Genomic DNA, 20,345 nt, shown 5'->3' with positions numbered 1-20,345 from the left:
CCTCTCCATTCTTCCTCCATACTCGGGGTCCTTGTGCCTCTCCATTCTTCCTCCATACTCGGGGTCCTTGGGCCTCTCCATTCTTCCTCCATACTCTGGGTCCTTGGGCCTCTTCATACTTCCTCCATACTCGGGGTCCTTGGGCCTCTCCATTCTTCCTCCATACTCGGGGTCCTTGGGCCTCTCCATTCTTCCTCCATACTTGGGGTCCTTGGTTTCCAAATGAGATGCAAAAGTTGCTCTCATCAGAAAAGAGGACTTTGGACCACTGAGCAACAGGCCAGGTCTGTTTTTCTTTAGCCCAGGTAAGACGCTTCTGATGTTGTTTGTTGTCCAGGAGCGGCTTGACAAGAGGAATACGACATTTGAAGCCCATGTCCAGGATCTGTCTGTGTGTGGCGGTTCTTGATGCACTGACTCCAGCCTCAGTCCACTCCTTGTGAAAGTCCCCAACACTTTTGAATGGCCTTTTCCTGACAATCCTCTCCAGGCTGTGGTCATCCCTGCTGCTTATGCACCTTTTTCTTCCACACTTTTCCCTTCCACATAACTTTCTATTAATGTGCTTTGATACAGCACTTTGGGAACATCCAACTTCTTTTGAAATTACCTTTTGAGGCTTTCCCTCCTTATGGAGGGTGTCAATGATGGTGTCAGGTCAGCAGTCTTTCCCATGATTGTGATTCCTACTGAACCAGACTGAGAGACCATTTAAAGGCTCAGAAACCCTTTGCAGGTGTTATGGCTGAATGAGCTGATTAGAGTGGGACACTTTGAGCCGAGAATATTCCACCTTTTCACAATATTCTCATTTTCTGAGATTGTGGATTTGGGGTTTTCATGAGCTGTAAGCCATAATCATCACAATGATGACAAATCACGGCTTGAACTATCTTGCTTTGCATGTAATGAGTCTCATATATTAGTTTCACCTTTTAAGTTGCTGCACTGAAATAAATTAACTTTTGCACCATATTCTAATTTTTTGAGTTTCACCTGTATGTCCCCAGATAGGAATTAAAGGTAAATGTACCCGACAGGGATACAAACGATAACCTAGAAGACATTCTGTCCCTTCTGCCCTCCAAAAAAATGTTAAGCATTTTGCAAACGTCATAGAAAATGCAATGTGTGCTTTACACCAATGATACGGAATAGGAATTCCCATTGCCACCAACTCCCGACTTCATACACTTAACAAAAGGAGCGCATGGCACTCAACATGTCTTTCATCCCATCACCCGCTACGTGGATTGTCAAACAAGAGCAGGCATCTGATTCCTATCCCACAACTATCACCCAAGGCTTCCAGCAAGCTGTTTTTATTTGTACAATTAATTCTTAATCTAGTTCTCATTAAGGCATATCGCAAAATCAAAACCTGTTTGGAGACAATAATTACATTAGGATATGTGGAGAGGGGCCGGAGGGAAACGCTTGAAGTCCCGATCCATCCTGGGTACACTTCCGATCAATGGCACGGGGGGGGGGGGCGGCTTGTAAGAGTGTACAGAGCAATCACAGCTAACAGATGTGCCAATTCCTTCCCATTCAATGGCAGCCGCTCTTCAGATTGCGAAAGGCGCAGCTGCTGCCAGGATTTCGCGCCGATGGTGACGGCAAACAGAACTAATGATTGCGTCTTAACTTTGTCAACAATGGCTGAAGGCTGAATGATCATCCAGATGCTTTGTTCTGAGGATTAAAACCCGGTCTGGAAGTTCCAGATTATTGATCGCAAAAAAAATGACGCTTTTATGGAATGGAATGGAAAATAATTTAATCACTTGACCCCCAGGCCAGTCCTGACATTTCACACATACAAGTAAAAATCAGTATTTTCTTTGCTAGAAAATTACACACACACACATTATATATATACAGTTGTGTTCAAAATAATAGCAGTGTGTTGAAAAAAGTGAATAAAGCTCAAAATCCTTCTAATAGCTTTTATTTCCATCCACACAAATGCATTGGGAACACGACACATTCTATTCCAAATCAAAACATGAAGAAAAATACATCAAATTTGTGTTTTCCTCTAAAAAAATTGAAGAAAAGTGAAGAGTAGACGTTCAAAAAAATCGCAGTGTTTGTTTCTTCTTTACAAACTCAAACATTCACCATATAAACTGAGAAATGTTTGAAGATTTTGCTTTCCTTTGCATGACTTCATGAATATTTGGTTGTAGTCGCACTGTTTCTGAGAACTGCTGTACATCTGTGTTGCATGGAGTCACCCAACTTCTGGCCCCTGTGATCAGGTATTCCAGCCCAGGATGATTGGACCACATTCCACAGTTCTTCTCTATTTCTTGGTTTTGCCTCAAAAACGGCATTTTTGATGTCACCCCACAAGTTTTCTATTGGATGAAGATCCAGGGATTGGGCTGGCCACTCCATAACGTCCATCTTGTTGGTCTGGAACCAAGATGTTGCACGTTTACTGGTGTGTTTGGGGTCGTTGTCTTGTTGGAACACCCATTTCAAGGGCATTTCCTCTTCAGCATAAGGCAGCATGACCTCTTCAAGTATTCTGATGTATTCAAACTGATCCATGATCCCTGGTATGCGATAAATAGGCCCAACACCGTAGTATGAGAAACATCCCCATATCATGATGCTTGCACCACCATGCTTCACTGTCTTCACAGTGTACTGTGGCTTGAATTCAGTGTTTGGGGGTCGTCTGACAAACTGTCTCCGCCCACTAGACCCAAAAAGAACAATCTTACTTTCATCAGTCCACAAAATGTTGCGCCATTTCTCTTTAGGCCAGTCAATGTGCTCTTTGGCAGATTGTAACCTCTTCAGCACACGTCTTTTTCCCAACAGTGGGACTTTGCGGGGGCTTCTTGCAGATAGCTTGGCTTCACATAGGCGTCTTCTAATTGTAACAGTCCTCACAGGGAACGTCACACCTTCTTTCATCTTCCTGGAGCTGATTGTTGGCTGAGTCCGCGCCATTTTGGCTATTCTTCTATCCATTCCAATGGTAGTTTTCCGCTTTCTTCCACGTCTTTCAGGTTTTGGTTGCCATTTTAAAGCATTTGCGATCAACATTTGCTGCCTTCCTTCCTTAAATAAGGGCAATAATTGCCACCTGTTTTTCAAAGAATGAATGACCTCACTAATAGAACTCCACACTGCTATTATTTTGAACATCCCCCTTTTAATGAGTGATTCAATGACACAGAATCAGCAGCATGCATGTCATGACTGTTGGGTCTGTTGGATTTCTATTACTCTACTACACCTGCTAGTAAATTATTTGCCATGTAGAAATATAATTTCTACCAAAAACAGTGATTGATCCTGTTAGTGATGTCTGACTGCTATTATTTTGAACACAACTATAATTCTGACACATGAATATGCTTTGATCTAAACCAGGGGTGGGAAACACCCCTGGTTTAGATCCCATGAGTCCCACGAGGCATTGCAAAACTGTCAGTTACAAGCATGACTCCCAAAGGCAGAGGCATGATGTGACCAGGGGGGGACTGGCCATTCCGGCACTCGGGCACTGCCCGAGGGCCCAGGGTCGATAGGGGGCCCCATGAGATGCCCCTGGTACCTTTCATAGGCTTTTTTGGGTGTGGATTGAGTGTGGGCAGAGACACAGGGGCCCCATGATCCCCTTATGTCCGGGGGCCCCATGATTTGCCAGTCTGCCCATGGATGGGACTTGTAGTTCACCAACAGCTGGAGGGCCACAGTTGCCACCCCTGATCTAAACCATTCCATTGTAGCTTTGGCTGGATGTTTCGGGTCGTTGTCCTGCTGGAAGGTGAACCTCCACCCCGGTCTCAAGGCTTTTGTAGGCTCTAACAGGTTTTCTTCCATGATTACCCTATATTTGGCTCAATCCATCTTCCATCAAACAACGAAAAATAGCAAACCCAAATACTCCTGCGCTTGGGGATGGACTCAGCACGGGCTTTGACTATATCTCGGATGTCCTGGAATGTCTACTCCTTGCTGCCCTCAATGGACCGGGGAAGTCCAAATCCAATGAATATAAAGAAAACAAACAGAGGGACCACCAAGTAATAAAAATAGGTATTGTAGACCTCTCGTTGTGTTGTGTATAAAGAAAATTTATATAATATATTGATGCATTGGTACAAAACCCCTGTAGTGCTTCATTCGATCAACCAGAATCTGTCTGACAGGTGCTGAAGGTGCTTGGGAGGAGTAGACACCTTGGCTCACGTCCTTTGGTTCTGTCCACAGATTACGGGTATTGGGCTACGGTTAAAATGGTCTTAGAGCAAGTACTCAATGTTACCCTTCCCCTAGACCCGATACACTATCTTTTGGGGCTACCCTTTATGGGTATCTCTAAGAAATCTAAGAGGCTGGGAATACATATTCTGACAGCTGCTGAACGGGTGATACCACGATTCTGGAAATCAGTCGATGTCCCCACACTAAGTCATCTTTTATGAGCGATCTCTGAAATCAGAGAAATGGAATATCTTACAGCCCAAAAACAGTGACTGATCAGTTTAGTGATGTCTGACTGCTAATATTTTGAACACAACTGTATATATATATTAATATTTTATATATATACATATATATATTCTATTTTAGTGCTGTCTGTTTTGCTGTCTGTGCCATGGGGACTGTCACGTACCTGATGGGAGATTGAAATGACGAGGTCGGCCTCACTTGTGTCACTAGTCCTGACCCCGCTGGAGTAGGAACAGAGGGAGTCTAGGACCCAGGGGAACAAGAGTACCAGTAGTTGTTTGCAGCTCTTACTGATGAAAACCTTGGAAGGCTGATGATCCTCTGATTTTGGCACAGTAGTAGTAGGCAGAGCAGGTTTTGCAGATTGCCAGGCGTGCACCAGAGCAAGGCAGGTAGTGAGCACAAGAGACAGGAGCAGTGTCATGGGATAGCCAAGGGTCATCAACAGTCGGGCAGCATGGTACAGAATCAGAAGGAAAAGCCAAGGTCAGGAGCAGAGCCGAAGTCAGGAACCAGTATCAGGAGAGCAATCAGAGTCAGGTGAGGAACAAGCCGGGTCACCAACAAAGGAATCATACGGGAACAAGCAGGACACGGGGGAGCTGAAGACCAGTCAGCACTGAACATGAGCAGAGACACTCCTTAAATAGGCCGTCTGGTGCCAATCTTTGCCGTGCGTGTGCACGTGCGTGTGCGCGATCGCGCATTTCCGGTCACGATTCGTCTTGCCGGAAATCCCTTACATTGCCCCCCCATAGGGGTAGCCTCCGGATGTCCACTAGGGCTCGTTTCTCAGGGTGACGACGGAGATAGGCTTGAACTATCCGTGGGGCATGGACATTAGTGGATGGTTCCCAGGAGTTATCCTCTGGTCCATAACCTTTCCATTTGATGAAAAACTGGGTCTGTCCGCCCCTCTTCCTACAATTCAAGATAGCCTCAACCTCGTATTCTTCATTTCCCTCAACCAGCAGTGGAGCAGGCGCCTCTGAATTCTGGTTGGGAAACCCACTTGGGATATGTGGTTTTAACAGGGAGCAATGGAATGCCGGGTGAATCTTCATGTTAGCAGGTAGTTCCAATTCTAAGGCCACAGGGTTCACCTTTCTCTTGATAGTGAATGGTCCCAGGTATCTTGGACCAAGCTTTGATGGACAACTTACAGTCAGGTCCATAAATATTGGGACATCAACACAATTCTAACATTTTTGGCTCTATACACCACCACAATGGATTTGAAATGAAACTAACAAGATGTGCTTTAACTGCAGACTGTCAGCTTTAATTTGAGGGTATTTACATCCAAATCAGGAGAACGGTGTAGGAATTACAACACTTTGCATATGTGCCTCCCACTTGTTAATTGACCAAAAGTAATGGGACAGACTAATAATCATAAATCAAACTTTCACTTTTTAATACTTGTTTGCAAATCCTTTGCAGTCAATTACAGCCTGAAGTCTGGAACGCATAGACATCACCAGACGCTGGGTTTAATCCCTGGTGATGCTCCGCCAGGCCTCTGCTGCAACTGTCTTCAGTTCCTGCTTGTTCTTGGGGCATTTTCCCTTCAGTTTTGTCTTCAGCAAGTGAAATGCATGCTCAATCGGATTCAGGTCAGGTGATTGACTTGGCCATTGCATAACATTCCACTTCTTTCCCTTAAAAACTCTTTGGTTGCTTTTGCAGTATGCTTTGGGTCATTGTCCATCTGTACTGTGAAGCGTCCAATGAGTTCTGAAGCATTTGGCTGAATATGAGCAGATAATATTGCCCGAAACACTTCAGAATTCATCCTGCTGCTTTTGTCAACAGTCACATCATCAATAAATACAAGAGAACCAGTTCCATTGGCAGCCATACATGCCCACGCCATGACACTACCACCACCATGCTTCACTGATGAGGTGGTATGCTTAGGATCATGAGCAGTTCCTTTCCTTCTCCATACTCTTCTCTTCCCATCACTCTGGTACAAGTTGATCTTGGTCTCATCTGTCCATAGGATGTTGTTCCAGAACTGTGAATGCTTTTTTAGATGTCGTTTGGCAAACTCTAATCTGGCCTTCCTGTTTTTGAGGCTCACCAATGGTTTCCATCTTGTGGTGAACCCTCTGTATTCACTCTGGTGAAGTCTTCTCTTGATTGTTGACTTTGACACACATACACCTACGTCCTGGAGAGTATTCTTGATCTGGCCAACTGTTGTGAAGGGTGTTTTCGTCACCAGGGAAAGAATTCTTTGGTCATCCACCACAGTTGTTTTCCGTGGTCTTCCGGGTCTTTTGGTGTTGCTGAGCTCACTGATGCGTTACTTCTTTTTAAGAATGTTCCAAACAGTTGTTTTGGCCACGCCTAATGTTTTTGCTATCTCTCCGATGGGTTTGTTTTGTTTTTTCAGCCTAATGATGGCTTGCTTCACTGATAGTGACAGCTCTTTGGATCTCATCTTGAGAGTTGACAGCAACAGATTCCAAATGCAAATAGCACACTTGAAATGAACTCTGTAGCTTTTATCTTCTCATTGTAATTGGGATAATCAGGGAATAACACACACCTGGCCATGGAACAGCTGAGAAGCCAATTGTCCCATTACTTTTGGTCCCTAATAAGTGGGAGGCACATATGCCAACTGTTGTAATTCCTACACCGTTCACCTGATTTGGATGTAAATACCCTCAAATTAAAGCTGACAGTCTGCAGTTAAAGCACATCTTGTTTGTTTCATTTCAAATCCATTGTGGTGGTGTATAGAGCCAAAAATGTTAGAATTGTGTCGATGTCCCAATAATTATGGACCTGACTGTAATTTTAGATTAGCCGTGGATAACCAGACTTTATCCCCTTGTTTCAGTTTAAAGTTGCCCCTTCTCTTTCTGTCAAAAAAGTTTTTGTTACTCGCCTGAGCTTCAGAAATTGTCTTCTGTAATACTTTGCCGTTCCTCCTCAGGAACTCCATCCTTTCTTGTACTGCCAGAACAGCGGCCTCCACTGGTATTTCCAGAAGAAAGGAGGGATGGTATCCATAGTTAGAGTAAAAGGGAGATTGCTTGGTGGCGGAATTAATGGAATTATTGTATGCAAATTCTGCTAATGGAAGGAGCGATGCCCATTCATCCTGTGAATATGAGGAGAAGCATCGGAGGTATTGCTCCAGAGTTTTGTTTGTCTTTTCCGTTTGTCTATTCATTTGTGGGTGATAAGCAGAGGAAAAGCGTAACTCGATCTCTAATGCCTCACACAGAGCTTTCCAAAATTTGGATGTAAATTGCACTCCTCGATCAGACACAATATTTAGGGGAAAGCCATGTAGCCTTACGATCTCCTTGATGAAAGCGGAGGCAGTTTCCGTGGCAGAAGGAGTCCCTTTCAAGGGAATGAAGTGAGCCATCTTGGACAGGCGATCAATTACTGCAAAAATAGTGGTGAATCCCTCTGATGGGGGAAGTTCCACCATAAAGTCCATGGAAATCATACTCCAAAGTTTTTCCGCTCCGGGCAAGGATTCCAACAGGCCCCAAGTCTTGGCTTTATCAGACTTGTTCCTCAGACAGACTGTGCAAGATTTCACATAGTCCTGGCAATCCTTTATTGCGTTTGGCCACCAGAAAGAGTGAAAGACCAAATCTGAAGTCTTATGAATTCCAAAGTGACCCGCTAAGGCAGTGGTTCTCAAACTTCCTAATGCTGTGACCCTTTAATACAGTTCCTCATGTTGTGGTGACCCCCCAACCATAAAATTATTTACCCAGTAATTATAATTCCTGTAGTGTCATTTTACCTCCAATACTGCTGCTTTGAACTCAGTAGCTGCTTTTAACACAGTAGCTGCTTTGAACACAGTAGCTGCTTTCTAGGCAGTAGCTGCTTTCTACACAGTAGCTGCTCTTTACACATTGCAAATATGTGTTTTCCCGATGGGCTTAGGCGACCCCTGTGAAAGGGTCGTTCGACCCCCAAAGGGTTGCAACCCACAGGTTGAGAACCACTGCGCTAAGGGATGGTCGTGACATCTCTTGAGAATAAGAGTCCTGAGCTCTTCGGGCACAAAGATTTGTTCCTTGTGGAAGTACAGACCATCCTTTAATTGCAGGTGCATATTTATGGGAGGTGGATTATTATCCACGACTTTCTTATTTTCGTTACAAGGTCTGTCTGGAGAAGTAAGAAATTCTTGGCTGGCAAAATCGTGTCGGGTTCAGACTGCACAATTGGGTCGGGAAACATACGGGAGAGTGCGTCAGGTTTACCATTTTTTTGATCCAGGATGGTACGTCAGATGGAAGACAAAGCGGGAGAAAAATAGTGCCCATCTTGCTTGTCGTGGCCTGAGGCTTTTTGCCGTTTTCAGGTACTTTAGGTTTTTATGATCAGTGAAGATGAGAATAGGGTGGGATGCTCCCTCCGGTAAGTAGCGCCTTTCCTTCAATGCTGCCTTGATGGCTAGTAACTCTATGTCTCCCTCATCAAATTTTCTTTCAGAGACACTTAATTTCCTGGAGAAAAATGCAACAGGATGCAGAGGGGATTTAAGTCCCTGTCTTTGTGACAATATGGCTCCTACCGCGTTCTCCGAAGCGTCCACTTCAAGGACAAAGGCTAGAGCAGGGTCTGGATGCTTCAGGATAGGTGCGGAGGTGAACATGATTTTTAATTGCTCAAAGGCTGCTTGGGCCTCAGGAGTCCACTTGAAGGGAATATGCTGCCTGGTGAGCTGTGTCACTGTTGCGATGATTCCAGAGAAGTTTTTGATAAATTTCCTATAGAAATTTGCGAACCCTATAAAGTGCTGCACTGCTTTCCTGTCTCCTGGAATGGGCCATTGTAAGATGGCAGACACCTTTTGGGGGTCCATAGAGATGTCCTCAGAAGTGATCACAAGCCCAAGGAACTGGATGGATTGCCTCTCAAATTCGCATTTCTCGGCCTTTGCGTAGAGGCGATGCTGGCGTAGTCTATCCAGAGTTTTCTTTACGTGATCCCGAAGACTTTCTATATAACTGGAGAAAACCAGGATTTCATCCAGATAAATGATGAGGAATAGATCCAGATAGTCCCAAAATACATCATTTACTAGGTGTTGGAAGGTTGCTGGGCATTACAGAGACCAAAAGGCATTACCAGATATTCAAAATGCCCAAATCGGGTTCGAAAGGCCGTCTTCCATTCGTCACCTTCACGAATTCTCACTAGGTTGTAAGCGCCCCTCAGATCCAATTTTGAGAAGAAACATGCTCCTCGCAGCCTTTGAAATAATTTGGGGATTAGAGGAAGAGGATAACGATTCTTGACCGTTATCTTGTTTAGGTCACGGTAGTCTACACAAGGTCTAAGAGTGTGATCCTTCTTCTCAACAAAGAAGATGCCGGCTCCTGCTGGTGATGAAGAATGGCGAATAAACCCTTTTTCAAAACTTTCGTCTATATACCCCAGGAGGACTCCTAATTCGACTTCGGATAAGGGGTAAATTCGACCCAAAGGAATTTCGGTGTCGGGCTGGAGCTCAATCGGGCAGTCATAGGAGCGATGAGGAGGAAGGATATTGGCACTCTTTTTATTGAACACGTCCAGATACTCATGATACACCACAGGAACGAGTTTCATGGTCTCAGGATCAGAGTGAATACTGAGAAGAGGAGTGGTCACACTTGTTTCTTTAGGAGTGCAGTGAGTCAGACAATATTCTAAAGGGAAGAAGATTTCTCCAGACAACCAATTGATGGTTGGGTTGTGCGCTCTTAGCCAAGGCATGCCGAGAATAACTGGAAAAATCGGGGAGGTGATAATATCCAGACATAGAAATTCCTGGTGTCCTGAAAGAGAATAGCAGAATATTGGCATGGTTTCTTGTGTTACAGGGCCAGAACTGATACCAGACCCGTCTGCCAGATGAACTGCAAGTCTTTGTGTTTTGGTACGGAGTGGAATCTTATTCTGGTTAGCGAAGTGCACATCCATAAAACAACTGCAAGCACCCGAGTCTATGATGTCCTTTTGGCCAGTTGTAGTTGCAGATGAAAGGAGAGGTGCGTTTGGCTTGTCCCTTGGGGGTGCATCATGTAAAAACAGTTGGGAGAGGACTTATGAGGTTTTATCGGGCAGGTCGCCACAAAATGACCTGCATCACCACAGTAGAGGCAGAGGTTGGACTTCTGCCGATGAAGGCGTTCTGCTGCGGATAACTGTGGTCTCCAAAAGCTTCTCCTAGCTGGATTGGTGGGTGATTCTGACGGAACAACATTCGTGGAGGGCACGGAGGGCCCAATTTCTGAGCATATCAGAATCTTCCCGCTAGTCCTCTCATCCTGTCTTTCCCAAATCCAACGGTCAATGTGGATTGTCAGGTCTATCAGACTGTCCAATCTGGTTGGGCCAGCTCATCCTTCAGGGTATCAGAAAGACCAAGACGAAAGTGATAGCAGAGAGCAGACTCGTTCCACTGAGTATCAAAACTCCAGATGCGGAAATCAGTAACATATTCTTCCACAGGCCTATGGCCTTGCTGTAGCTTACTGAGCATAGATTCAGCTGTTTGGCGCCGGAAAGGATCATCATAGATTTGTGCCATCGCTGTAAAAAACGAGTCCACTGAAGTTAGAGCCGGATCAGGGGCGGACTGACCATTTGGAAACTCGGGCACTGCCCGAGGGCCAGGGGTCAGTAGGAGGCCCCATGAGATGCCCCTGCTACCTTTTTCATAGGCTTTTTTGAGTTTGGGCAAGGACACAGGGGCCCCATGATCCCCTATTGCCCGGGGGCCCCATGAGTTGTCAGTCCGCCCCTGAGCCGGATCATGTTGTTCACGGAGGTGGTAGGCCCAGGACTGAGGTTCATTCTTAAGAAGCGTAATGATAAATCCCACCTTAGTATTTGGTGAAGAGAAGGTCCTGGGGTGCAGGGAAAAATATAACTCACAGGAATTACGAAAAGTCCTGAACTTCCTGTAAAGAACTCAGGCGTAGGCACCCGGGATTCCGGTAGGGCAGGGGTTTCAAAGATCATACTGGTCTCCGTATGAGTGGCTGCACCAAAGGCTGCTGTGAGATCTGTGTCTGTGAGGACATTAGAGTCAGTTAGCAGTTTACTCTCCAGATGCTCAAAGTTTTTCTGCAGGTCTTGTATCACGTTAAACAAGGTAGTTACTGATTGTCGAATGTCCCCCAGTTGCGAGGCCTCCCTTTCAGACTCCATCATTGGCTGACTGGTACTGTCACGTACCTGATGGGAGACTGAAATGACGAGGTCGGCCTCACTTGTGTCACTAGCCCTGATCCCACTGGAGGTGGAACAGAGGGAGTCTAGGACCCAGGGGAACAAGAGTGCCAGTAGTTGTTTGCAGCTCTTGCAGATGATGACCTTGGAAGGCTGATGATCCTCTGATTTTTGCACAGTAGTAACAAGCAGAGCAAGTTTTGCAGATTGCCAGGCGTGCACCAGAGCAAGGCAGGTAGTGAGGACAAGAGACAGGAGCAATGTCATGGGATAGCCAAGGGTCATCAACAGTCGGGCAGCACGGTACAGAATCAGAAGGAAAAGCCAAGGTCAGGAGCAGAGCTGAAGTCAGGAACTAGTATCAGGAGAGCAATCAGAGTCAGGTGAGGAACAAGAAGGGTCAGCAACAAAGGAATCATACAGGAACAAGCAGGACACGGGGGAGCTGAAGACCAGTCAGCACTGAACATGAGCAGAGACACTCCTTAAATAGGCCGTCTGGTGCCAATCTTTGCCGTGCGCGATCGTGCATTTCCGGTCACGATTCGTTTTGCCGGAAATTACTTACAGGGACTGCCAAACCTTTACATTCATTGTTCTTCGGTATTAATATACACCTTCGTACAGGAGGAGTTCCACTTTAAAGAGGTTTCCTGTTTGTCAGCAAGAAAGAAGAAAATAAAAAATAAAAAAGGACAAATAAAGTAGCGAATTCAGCAGTGATTACAGACGCAGTCATCCCTCATTGCCATGGAATAGCATCAAGCACACTATTTCCACATCCCCTATTCATGTTTTTTTCAGAACTCGGAGATTTAAACGCAAATAAAAACAGGTGCCAAAAATCCATTATTTTGAAACATCTACCCACTCCGCCGGCTTTGAAAGGAGATGTTTTGAACTCGGTTAGGTATATTGCAAGTCTTTCTAGATGAATACTCGGCTGTCATTACAGCGTGTTCCTGGCAGGCGAACACACGCCAAACATCTGCTTGCAGAATCGTTTTATCTCCGCGCTTTTCACGTGACACTTAGCGACTTTTTTTCAGCTTCCTAGATATTGTAATCGAGTTGACTCTTCTCTGCCAGGGATGTGACAACAAAAAACAAATAGGAAAAGAGTGAAAACTTTTTTTTTTTCTGTGTGACCGTGTTTGAGAGATTTCCCTAAACTTCCTGTTTCTGTGACAAACAAGAAATGGAGGGAAGGAGCCATCACCAGGGTAGGAGGACATTTACGGCAATCAATGAAAATGGCTTCAGCTTGTCTCCTCCAGAAGCCGTGGCCCACTAATGCGTTTCACCCATGGGCTTAGTCAAAAGGCTCTACAACTAAGCCCATGGATGGATGAAACAAGTTAGAGGGTGGGTGAAACACGTTGGAGGGTGGGTGAAACGCGTTGGGGTGGGTGAAATGCGTTGGAGGGTGGGTGAAACACGTTGGAGGGTGGATGAAACCCATTGGAGAGCATGGCCTCTGTTGGAGACAAGCTGAAACCATTTTCTTAAAAAAAACCCTAACTTGTCTGAGTATTGGTGTTGCGGCTTATCACACTTTTTGCTAGTTTGTGTGTATTTTTTAACTGAAAATGTACATTAACCTCTTGGTGCTGTCTGAATGCAAATGTGCGGCCTCCCGGCGTCTGAGCCTAGGCGCCGAGCGGCCGCAGATTTGCGTTCTATAAAAAAAAAAAACATATGTGCCGAGAGCGCGCGCCCTGCGCGCTCCCAGCACACATGTCCAGTGCTCACGGTAAGGTCCCGATCTCCTCTTTCGATCGGGACCTTTCCCGATCCTGTGACCGCCGTGACGTCGTGTCACGGTGGTCACATGACTCTGAACCCCGCCCCGCCTCCCGGCTTCTGAAACCCTTAAAGGGCCAGGAGGCGCCGGCGCCAAGGGGTTAAGTTGAGCAAAAAAAAAAAATTCAAAACTGCAGCTGCCACCAATTTATTCAATGGGGGACTTCTAATTTCAGAAAACATAATTTTTTGGAAGGGAGGGGGGGGGGTTTATATAATTTTCTAGCAAAAACTTTTACCATGTGTGGAAAATTCGGAGACCAGAGGAGAGATATGGGGTCTCATAGACCCCAGATTGCTCCATAAAGAGGACCTGTCACAGACCCATGCAATCACAAGAGGTGTTGCTCATTCATTGTGATGGCAATAAAGTTGTTTTTTTTTTAAATTAAAGGGACAGTGTTAAAAAAATAAAATCAATATAAAAAAACTAAATTTAAGTGCCCATTACCCCCCCTCCCCCCCATGTTTTCATGAAAATGCGTACAAAATCATAAGAACAGAGAGGGCGCAAATGCCTAGCGCATTACCTAAAATAATTTTTTACAGAAAATAAGAAACAAATATACTCACCTTATACCAATATCCCCTCTTCAGTCTATCATGAATGCTGCTGCCAGACTCATCCACCTTACTAACCGTTCTGAATCAGCCACCCCTCTCTGCCAATCCCTCCACTGGCCTCCATTCAGTGTCCTCCACCCCTCTCTGCCAATCCCTCCACTGGCCTCCATTCAGTGTCCTCCACCCCTCTCTGCCTATCCCTCCACTGGCCTCCATTCAGTGTCCTCCAGCCTCTCTGCCAATCCCTCCACTGGCCTCCATTCAGTGTCCTCCAGCCTCTCTGCCAATCCTTCCACTGGCCTCCATTCAGTGTCCTCCAGCCTCTCTGACAATCCCTCCACTGTTCACCACTCAGCGTCCTCCACCCCTCTCTGCCAATCCCTCCACTGGTCTCCATTCAGAGTCCTCCATCCCTCTCTGCCAATCCCTCCACTGGCCTCCATTCAGTGTCCATCACCCCTCTCTGCCAATCCTTCCACTGGTCTCCATTCAGTGTCCTCCATCCCTCTTTGCCAATCCCTCCACTGGCCTCCATTCAGTGTCCTCCATCCCTCTCTGCCAATCCCTCCACTGGCCTCCATTCAGTGTCCATCACCCCTCTCTGCCAATCCTTCCACTGGTCTCCATTCAGTGTCCTCCATCCCTCTTTGCCAATCCCTCCACTGGCCTCCATTCAGTGTCCTCCAGCCCTCTCTGCCAATCCCTCCACTGGCCTCCATTCAGTGTCCTCCATCCCTCTTTGCCAATCCCTCCACTGGCCTCCATTCAGTGTCCTCCATCCCTCTTTGCCAATCCCTCCACTGGCCTCCATTCAGTGTCCTCCAGCCCTCTCTGCCAATCCCTCCACTGGTCTCCATTCAGTGTCCTCCAGACGCCTTCCACCTCCAGCATCCACCAGATTAGCAGCCAGCTCCTCCAGAGCAACCAGAGGAGCTGGCTACTAATCTGGTGGATGCTGGAGGTGGAAGGCGATACCCAGAGAGGAATCCATTCTGATAGGATCGTTTGATCCTTAAAGCGTGTTGGCCCTTTGGGGTCTAAGTAAGGAGGTGAGGGGGCATTTTAGCCGTTAAAGGATTGCCACGTGTGAATCACACACATTGCACATTATTTTTGCATGAAGAGTGGAGTGTGAAGACCACCACAAAGCATTGCATCATTATTATTATTATTATCCATTGTTTGGACTTTTCTTGCAACTGAATATTGGTTCACTTTTTTTGAGCACTATATGTGTTTTTTTCCACTATATTGTTTATGATTATATTTGTCACTTTTTGCACTAGTTATTCCCTATGAGGGAATACACGCATGACGCCATTATATATTTACTGATTATTTTGGATATATATTTGTAGGGGTATATTGAGTCCAATTAATTGTATCACTTATTCACTGTATATCTATATTTATATTATTTATTAGCGCTGCACTGTTTATTTCAAATTTACTCAGTTGCCATTTATTGCGATGTCATGAATTTATTCAGGCCGACGTGTAAAGTTACTGACAGGTCTACTTTAAAATTTCTGATAATTTACAGTAAGACATGGATATTATATTGTGTTTGTGTGCAAGCAAATTTATTAAAATTTATTTTTTCCCAAAAAATTGCTTTTGAAAAACCGCTGCGCAAATACCGAAAAATTGCTACGCCCACCATTTTATTTTCTAGGGCGTGTGCTTCAAAAAAAAATTGTAATTGTAAAAAAATATTGTAATTGGTACTACTGTGGTGATTCCACTGTAAAGTGATAGTTGCTCTTTTATGTTTTTTTAAGCATGATTTATTATTATTATTTGTTTTTAATGGTATGTATTTTTTTTTATAAATAATAGCGTGGGGTTTCTGTACTAAATGTAAAAAAAAATTTAATATTTGGGGGTTCTAAGGTTTTTCTAACAAAAAAAATGTATTATTCGGGCCAATGTGTAAAGTTACCAACGGGTCTACTTTAAAATTTCTGATAATTTACAGTAAGACATGGGTATTATACAGGGGCGGACTGACAACTCATGGGGCCCCCGGACAATAGGGGATCATGGGGCCCCTGTGTCCTTGCCCAAACTCAAAAAAGCCTATGAAAAAGGTACCAGGGGCATCTCATGGGGCCCCCTACTGACCCCGGGCCCTCTGGCAGTGCCCGAGTTTCCAAATGGTCAGTCCGCCCCTGGTATTATATTGTGTTTGTGTGCAATAAAATGTATTAAAATGTAATTTAGTGTAATAAAATGTATTATTTGTTAATGGTATTTTTTTTTTATAAATAATAGCGTGGGGTTTGTGTACTACATTTTAAAAAAAATTAATATTTGGGGGTTCTAAGTTATTTTCTAAGAAAAAAAAAAGAAAAATTACTCAGTTGCCATTTATTGCGATGTCATGAATTTATTCAGGCCGACGTGTAAAGTTATTGACGGGTCTACTTTAAAATTTCTGATAATTTACAGTAAGACAGATATTATATTATGTTTGTGTGCAATAAAATGTATTAAAATGTAATTTAATGTAATAAAATGTATTATTTGTTAATGGTATTTTTTTTTTTATAAACAATAGCGTGGGGTTTGTGTACTATATTTTTTTTTTAAATGTAATATTTGGGGGTTCTAAGTAATTTTCTAAGAAAAAAAAGAAATTAATCAGTTGCCATTTATTGCGATGTCATGAATTTATTCAGGCCGACGTGTAAAGTTACCAACGGGTCTACTTTAAAATTTCTGATAATTTACAGTAAGACATAGATATTATATTATGTTTGTGTGCAATAAAATGTATTAAAATGTAATTTAATGTAATAAAATTTATTATTTTTTTAATTGTATGTATTTTTTTTTATAAATAATAGCGTGGGGTTTGTGTACAAAATTTTAAAAAAATTAAATATTTGGGAGTTCTAAGTAATTTTCTAAGAAAAAAAAAAGAAAAATGACTCAGTTGCCATTTATTGCGATGTCATGAATTTATTCAGGCCAATGTGTAAAGTTACCGACGGGTCTACTTTAAAATTTCTGATAATTTACAGTAAGACATAGATATTATATTATGTTTGTCTGCAATAAAATGTATTAAAATATAATTTAATGTAATAAAATGTATTATTTGTTAATGCTATATTTTTTTTTTATAAATAATAGCGTGGGGTTTGTGTGCTACATTTTTTAAAAAATTCAATATTTGGGGGTTCTAAGTAATTTTCTAAGAAAAAAAAAAAGAAAAATGACTCAGTTGCCATTTATTGCGATGTCATGAATTTATTCAGGCCAATGTGTAAAGTTACCAACGGGTCTACTTTAAAGTGAACTGTAAAGTGATAGTTGCTCAATTATGTTTTTTTTAAAGCATGATTTATTATGTATTTATTTTTTAATGGTGCATTTAAAAAAAATAAATAATAGTGTGGGGTTTCTGTACTAAACGTAAAAAAAAATTAATATTTGGGGGTTCTAAGTAATTTTCTAAGAAAAAATTGTAGATTTTTACATATATGTGAGAAGTGTCAGAATTGGTCAGGTGGTCAAGTAGTTAAAATTTACTCAGTTGCCATTTATTGCGATGTCATGAATTTATTCGGGCCGACTTGTAAAGTTACCGACGGGTCTACTTTAAAATTTCTGATAATTTACAGTAAGACAGATATTATATTATGTTTGTGTGCAATAAAATGTATTAAAATGTAATTTAATGTAATAAAATGTATTATTTGTTAATGGTATTTTTTTTTTTATAAACAATAGCGTGGGGTTTGTGTACTACATTTTTTTTTAAAATGTAATATTTGGGGGTTCTAAGTAATTTTCTAAGAAAATAAAAAAAGAAATTAATCAGTTGCCATTTATTGCGATGTCATGAATTTATTCAGGCCGACGTGTAAAGTTATTGACGGTTCTACTTTACAGTAAGACATGGGTATTATACAGGGGCGGACTGAGAACTCATGGGGCCCCCGGGCAATAGGGGATCATGGGGCCCCTGTGTCCTTGCCCAAACTCAAAAAAGCCTATGAAAAAGGTACCAGGGGCATCTCATGGGGCCCCCTACTGACCCCAGGCCCTCGGGCAGTGCCCGAGTTTCCAAATGGTCAGTCCGCCCCATGTATTATATTGTGTTTGTGTGCAATAAAATGTATTAAAATGTAATTTAATGTAATAAAATGTATTATTTGTTAATGGTATTTTTTTTTTATAAATAATAGCGTGGGGTTTGTGTACTACATTTTTAAAATATTTAATATTTGGGGGTTCTAAGTAATTTTCTAAGAAAAAAAAAAAAGAAAAATTACTCAGTTGCCATTTATTGCAATGTCATGAATTTATTCAGGCCAACGTGTAACGTTACTGACGGGTCTACTTTAAAGTGAAGATAGTTGCTCAATTATGTTTTTTTTAAAGTATGATTTATTATGTATTTATTTTTTAATGGTGCATTTTTAAAAAATAAATAATAGTGTGGGGTTTCTGTACTAAACGTAAAAAAAATTTAATATTTGGGGGTTCTAAGTAATTTTCTAAGAAAAAATTGTAGATTTTTACATATATGTGAGAAGTGTCAGAATTGGTCAGGGGGTCAAGTAGTTAAAATTTACTTATTTGCCATTTATTGCGATGTCATGAATTTATTCAGGCCGACTTGTAAAGTTACCGACGGGTCTACTTTAAAATTTCTGGTAATTTACAGTAAGACATGGATATTATATTATGTTTGTCTGCAATAAAATGTATTAAAATGTAATTTAATGTAATAAAATGTATTATTTTTTAACGGTATGTATTTTTTTTATAAATAATAGCACAGGGTTTGTGTACTACATTTTTTTAAAAATTAAATATTTGGGGGTTCAAAGTAATTTTCTAAGAAATAGAAAAGAAAAATTACTCAGTTCCCATTTATTGCGATGTCATGAATTTATTCGGGCCAACGTGTAAAGTTACTGATGGTTCTATTTTAAAATTTCTGATAATTTACAGTAAGACATAGATATTATATTATGTTTGTGTGCAATAAAATGTAATTTAATGTAATAAAATGCATTATTTGTTAATGGTATTTTTTTTTTATAAATAATAGCGTGGGGTTTGTGTACTACATTTTTAAGTAAAAAAAAAGAAAAATTACTCAGTTGCCATTTATTGCGATGTCATGAATTTATTCGGGCCGACATGTAACGTTACTGACGGGTCTACTTTAAAGTGAACTGTAAAGTGATAGTTGCTCAATTATGTTTTATTTAAAGCATGATTTATTATGTATTTATTTTTTAATGGTGCATTTTTAAAAAATAAATAATAGTGTGGGGTTTCTGTACTAAACGTAAAAACTTTTTTATATTTGGGGGTTCTAAGTAATTTTCTAAGAAAAAATTGTAGATTTTTACATATATGTGAGAAGTGTCAGAATTGGTCAGGGGGTCAAGTAGTTAAAATTTACTCACTTGCCATTTATTGCGATGTCATGAATTTATTCAGGCCGACTTGTAAAGTTACCGACGGGTCTACTTTAAAATTTCTGATAATTTACAGTTAGACATGGGTATTATATTGTATTTGTGTGCAATAAAATGTATTAAAATGTAATTTAATATAATAAAATGTATTATTGTTTAAAGGTATGTATTTTTTTTATAAATAATAGCGTGGGGTTTGTGTACTACATTTTTGAAAAATTAAATATTTGGGGGTTCTAAGTAATTTTCTAAGAAAAAAAAAAAGAAAAATTACTCAGTTGCCATTTATTGCGATGTCATGAATTTATTCAGGCCGACATGTAAAGTTACTGACAGTTCTACTTTAAAATTTCTGATAATTTACAGTAAGACATAGATATTATATTGTGTGTGCAATAAAATGTATTAAAATGTAATTTAATATAAAAAAATGTATTATTTATTAATGTTATTTTTTTTTATAAATAATAGCGTGGGGTTTGTGTACTACATTTTTTAAAAATTAAATATTTGGGGGTTCTAAGTAATTTTCTTAGAAAAAAAAAAGAAAAATGACTGTTGCCATTTATTGCGATGTCATGAATTTATTCAGGCCGACGTGTAAAGTTACTGATGGTTCTACTTTAAAATTTCTGATTATTTACAGTAGGACATGGGTATTATATTGTGTTTGTGTGCAATAAAATGTAATAAAATGTATTATTTGTTAATGGTATTTTTTTTTATAAATAATAGCGTGGGGTTTGTGTACTACATTTTTTAAAAATTAAATATTTGGGGGTTCTAAGTAATTTTCTAAGAAAAAAAAAAAGAAAAATTACTCAGTTGCCATTTATTGCGATG

At 41.5% G+C, this 20,345-nt stretch overlaps 1 protein-coding gene across 1 annotated transcript in view; it reads left to right on the top strand.

Moving 5' to 3' along the window:
• The window catches only part of TNMD (tenomodulin), a 245,888-nt gene that overhangs the window by 84,340 nt on the left and 141,203 nt on the right, over nucleotides 1-20,345 (top strand). The window lies entirely within an intron of this gene.

Source organism: Staurois parvus, unplaced genomic scaffold (assembly GCF_062004578.1).
Source record: "Staurois parvus isolate SC_StPar_1 unplaced genomic scaffold, SC_StPar_1.0 ptg000896l, whole genome shotgun sequence".
Lineage (NCBI taxonomy): Eukaryota > Metazoa > Chordata > Amphibia > Anura > Ranidae > Staurois > Staurois parvus.
Note: the sequence above shows the minus strand (reverse complement) of the source record. Positions and strands in the feature narration are given on the sequence as shown.